This window comes from Netta rufina (assembly GCF_964035555.1).
Source record: "Netta rufina genome assembly, chromosome: 5".
In the NCBI taxonomy this organism is placed as follows: Eukaryota; Metazoa; Chordata; class Aves; order Anseriformes; family Anatidae; genus Netta; species Netta rufina.
Genome location: NC_140128.1, coordinates 50,605,920 through 50,611,919, shown reverse-complemented (window position 1 = coordinate 50,611,919; position 6,000 = coordinate 50,605,920).

The window sequence follows — 6,000 nt, the reverse complement described above, 5'->3', positions numbered from 1 at the left end:
TTATGGGAAATATTAGAGCCAAACTTCTGTGAATGTTTTGACTGAAGGCTTTGGAAAGACTTAACTCAGCAAAGCCACCAGAGAACACCATCCAGTTTCACAGCTGTTCTTCGTCTGCCTCTCTCCATCAGCAGATCCTGGGCAGTGACCCCTCCTCCTGAGGTGGCCCCTCATCTCAGGCAGCTCTGTTCTCAGTGATGCTTATTGTCAGCGACAGGGGGTTTGGACACCTGACTGCCTGCACAAGGAGTGTCATGCTCCTTTTTAATAGATTTTTTTTTTTTTTTTTTTTTTTTTTTACAGATACATGCCTAGACCTATTGGAAATCTAAAACAGTTTCATAAACATTGAATGATTTTTACTAAAGAGTACATGTTTTAAATGTTGCACTTTTTTTTTTTTTTTTTTTTTTTAATGATGATAAATCTGTTACCATTCATGATGTCTGAGTTTTTCTCTGTGTTACAACATCTAATATTGGATGGAAAAGATCTCTACATCCTGTGAAGAAAATATCACCTCCTGTGAAGGCAAAGCCATTATGGTTCCTTGGGTCTGCCTAGGCTCATTTCCTTCTAACTGAGCATATTTAAGTCTGCAGTTAGTTTTAGGTAATAATATTATATTTTGCTAAGTATTTCAAGTGATATATCCAGTACTTATTCTATCGAAGTGTTGCCATAAAATAGTTATAAGATGGAAGATTAAGATCCCCAAAGTCAGTGACAGTATTATTATTACATATACAACCATGGACATAATGCCATTTTGCATATCATTTTCATATACTATTTTCTCCATATACTATCTCCTTATGGTCTTAAAAATACATGTAGTTTTCACAGGCAGAAAAGATAATAAAGCTTTATCCATGCATTTCTAAAATTCCGGGTATTTAATAAATTACAAATTCCAATACTGACCAGTGATTTCAGGTTTGGGGGTGGGGGCAGGAGAGGAACTTGATTTTTTTTTTCTTTTTATAAAAAAAATATAGTTTTTTAAATAGTTTTTTGTTGTTGTTTTTGTTTTGTTTTAAATATGATATGCAGTAATCTGCAAACAAAACAGTCCCCTTCTCATACTATATGCATGCAGTATACGATGTGCATGTTCTTTCATTAATCATGAATTTTCAAGCTTTGCTTTTTTTTTTTTTTCTTTCTTGGCTTTTGCAACTTTAATGTTCATCCAACATTTTTAAAATGTAATGTTATATACATTCTCTTGAAGAGAACCACTAGCAATTTTTTCATAAAAGTGTATTTTGTGTCATAGACTGTAAGTAAATTCAGCAAGTATGCACAGATACCAGGAGAAATTACTTAGTTTTGCAGTATATTTAATTTATTACATTGTATTTCTCTTTCTAAACATCTTCTCTACAAACTTCTCTCAACTGATCCTCATTAAATACAACATCATTGCCTGGATGATCATTACAAAGAGTTATATTTCTGATATAAACAGTTTCAAGATGAATACAATAAAGCAAATTCTGTTCTCATTTGTACTTTGATATAAAATTTACGTCATAAATTATTATTTACTGGAATTCTGCAAAGCTTTTGTAATGAAATCCAGAACAAAGAGAGAGCCCTCAGTCAAACTGAATTTACAGAGAGGTTTTGTCCAGAGAGGCATGTCTACTTAGAAAGCTTTTAATCTCACCGTTTTCACACTTTCAAGTATGTATATCTCATAAACTATTGGGGTATTTATAACTAAACTGATGAAGAAAGGAAAAAAATATATTTTTTGTTACCAGTGTTTTGGCTTTGTCCTTCACCAAGTTATTTAAAACTTTAACTTTTTATGTTCTCAGAACTTATTTATTCTTGTCTGTCCTCGCGGAAGTTATAGGGCTAATTTATACGCAGCAAACACATAAAAATTCCAGAGGAATCTGCATAAATATTTCTCTATCCTTTTATAAAATATCTCATTGTTACAGTACTTGATTTCTCTATTGTTTTAACAAAATACATGTTCTATAGCTTTTAATAAATCATAAGAGAATATCTTTTAGATATAAAGCAAGAAAAGTTGTGGAAAGCTAAAAATGTTGATATGACTTTCGTAGGCAAGAAAAGAATCCCTTCTATCAATCTAACACTTTTAGAGCTCATATTATGCATAGTACAACTCAACACAGAATACAGATATTTTACGCATCAGAAACTTGAAAGCTGTGTGGTTTTCCATCGGAAGGGGATGTTAGAAAGAATAAAGCAATAAGTAAATTTCAGTTTAGCAATTTTGTTAGCCTAACCTGAAAAAAAATTATAACCAGTACCTTACTGGTTATAATTTTTTAATTTAAAAATTCTTCCTATGTACCTTTCAAGATTATTTTTTTTTTGAAACACCACAGATATAAACTCTCCTTCACTCAATGTATTAGACTTTCCCTGATCACGTTTGAGATCCATAAGGTCATTGTACATAATAATGTACAACGGCATTGTACATAATAATGCCTACAGTCACTTTAGCTTAAGTCGTCACCCTTAGCTAAACATGTTAATTCAGAATAGAAAATTCAGAACTGAAGTATCACAGCAAGTCAGTTACATGGGTCCTTTTATGGTTTACTTTCTTTTTTTCTTTTTCTTTTTCTTTCTTTTGTTTTGTTTTTTTTGTTTGTTTGTTTGTTTCTTCCCCATTTGTACTAATCAGAAAACTAACTCCAGGTTGAACACAGGATTTTCTGTTCTTTCTTCTTTCACTGCATTCAGTTTGCCAACAGCCTGATTACATCCTCAGTTACTAGTGGAAAAAAAAAGTGACGTACCCACACGTATCTTTCCCTGTCTTACCAGGTGCTCCACTGGCATCAGAGTTATAGGAAAATAATTAATAAAGACCGTTTTGTAGTGAACTCATTATCTTCTGAAATGTCTTTATTCCAGTACAACTTCCTTTCCATTCACATGATTTGTATTTCCTGTCACAGCCTAAGGAATTTCTATATTATTTCCATTTTATATATCCATCATATGAGACAAGCTTAAGGAAATCAATAATAATAATTTTTTTTTCTCCATTCATCTTTAGAAAGAACTTTTTTTTTTTAACTTCTACATCAGTGATGAAAAATTAACTGCAGTCGTGCAGAAGAACCTAGTTATTAAAATTGGATTTAATTGTACAAAGGGGAAATCCTCATTGTCTTTTAATGTAGTACCCACAAGATCTGATAAGTGCTTGTCTTAGTTCTAGATTTTCCATTTCCTGTCCATAAACCTTTTTTGTTTTTCAAATGTTATTATTTGAAATATGAAATATGAAATATCCTAAATATAATGTTTAGAGTAACAATTACAGAGATCAGAAAAGATGTCACAAATGTTTTGAGAGCTCTTAAATTCAAATTTAAACAACTTCAGATTTAAAAAAAAAAAAAAAAAAAAAAAAAAAAAGATTTGCATATCTTTCCTCCTTTTCAATGGGCACAAAAGGTCATATTCTGTCCTGGAGAAATTTTGTTGAAGTTCATCAGAGTTATACCAACAGATAATTTGACTCAGAAGTGATCAGTATTTTAATGCTGTAATGTTGTCCAATTATTTAGCAGACTAAATATGTATCTTGTTCAGCTCTTACAGAAAAGGAAAACAAAGGAGAAGTTTCTCTGTTTCAAGGGTATATTGATTTTCTTCTGAATTGTAGGAGATTTGCAAATAGAAACCAGCTGAAACGTGGAAGATAATTAGAAAATAATACTGTTATGTTTTAGGTCTATTCAAAGACCAGATGGATGAACCATATTCTGGGAAATCAGCAAAATCCTGAAGAGGACAGGACAGCTTTGGTTTGTGGTGGAACTCTTTCATCACCCAGACAACCACAGGGGAAAGAAGGTAACAGGAGCTCATTGGCAACAAAGTCTTGAAATGTCATAGTGATATTTTTGTTTCTGTAAAAGGTGAAGAAACTAAATAAAGGAAGAGGTCTTCTGACTGCACTTCTGGCCACTATGGAAGAACTTGAGAACAAACAGATGAAAAGTAACTTATCTGAGAGTGACCAGGAAATAGATTACAGAATTGAACATCCTCAGTCAGTTAGCAAGGAGAACAGAAGCATAATAAATCACAGGAATTAGTACATCAGAGTGCAACAAACTCTGGGAGATGGAAGTATTAGATTTTTACACAATGTCAGTAAAAATGAAAAAAGGAATCGCAGAGAGCTGGTAGTGCCATTATTTAAAATAAATAAATAAATAGATGAAAACCCCACAAATCATGGGCACAAATTGTCCTGAACTAGAGTATCATCAGTCCAGGGATAAAATCACAAAGGTAAAATATAACTTGTGAGAAAATAAAATGGAGAAAATACTCTATATTTACATTATTAGTAGTATAAGTTTAAGAAAAATGTTAGTCTATTATTCAACAAGAGTCATTAAAAGGTCGCCGTTAATGACATCTTTGCTTCTGTCTTCACTAAAAAGGCCAATTGTGAGCTTACAGCTAAAAAAATTAGCATCAGAGGCAGAGAGATGAGTAAAAAACCGGAACACTGGCAGGAAAATAGGTAAAATAGAGGTTTCAAAAAAAGTTTGACTTGCTGAAAACTCTGTGGGTATTTTACTTCTGCTAGTTATTTTTGTTTTGTTTTGTTTTGTTTTCAGGGCTGACAAATGATTAAATTAGTCAGGTTTCACAGAAATGGGAAAAATCAAATCCTACCCCTATTCTAAAAAATGGAGGAGACATTATAAAGGAGAAAACAAAACTTAGTTAATCTCAGTTCCAGAAAAATCCTGTAAGAAATTGTCAAACAGATCATCCTCAAACATCTAAAAGAAAGCAAATAAATAGGTGGATGCCAACACAGACCTTTCAAGAACAAATCATGTTAAATAAACCTAATTATATTTTTTAGGAAAATGATCAAATTTCACTATTGACATGTAACAGTAGAAAATAAGTAGACAAAAATGTCCATAAGAAGACAAAACTAAAATTCAGTCAACTGAGTATCCTTTCTGTGATAGTAGTCACTAGCAAGATTCAAGGAAGAACTTTAAAATATATGATAACTATACACTTATCTTTCCTGTGGTAGGCCATCCTGGCTTCAACAAAACTGCAGCTTACTGACTATCCATAGGGAAAGTTGTATCTAAATATTTATTGAACCTTCCGTTCAAAAAAAGATTTTTTTTTGAATAAAATTCTAAAGAAATTCATTCTAAGTCTATTACACTGTATTTTCATAAATAGCTTGCATGACAGTATAGACATATAATAAATATAATACATTTATTAAATATGGAGATCATACCAAAATAGAAGTTTCAAGCTAGAACTAAAGGGCTAGAACTAAAACACCAAATAATCTTGTGAGGTTAGAGAATTCTCCTGAAGAAACAGGATTAATTTTTGGGGGGAAGGGGAAAAAAAAAAAAAATATATATATATATATATATATATATATATAAAGGAAGAAAGAAAAAAAAAAAAGGCTATACACTTGGATTACACTACACAAATAAAGGCTAGGGAATGACAGACCTATTCTTCTGTAATAGATCTGAGGATTAAAGCAGATTGGATCCGAGCATGTGCCAATAGCACTGCCAAATACAAACATACTGCCTAAATGAAAGGCTGTCTGCAAGAGTTGGTACAGGATTCACTAGAGTATGTTTTCTGTTACAAGCACTGCTCCTCAAGAATAAGCCAGGCCATCTGGAAGAAGTTAAGAGAGCAGTAAGAATGATATAATTCAAGACCACTTTGTTCAAGAAAGGCTAAAGGGGTGATTTTATCTAACGGAAAGAAATATGAAAGGAGATTTAACAGTTTTTATATATAAAAAGGGTAGCTGTGTAGACTAAAGGAAGACACTAAGCAATTCTCCATGGCCACTGGGGATAAAGCAAGAAGTTTCACACTTAAATACCAACAAGGGAAATTTAAACCAGGCACTGCAAAAACTTTTGAACAACCAGAACTGTCCACAGAAGCAGCTCAGTTTCCACC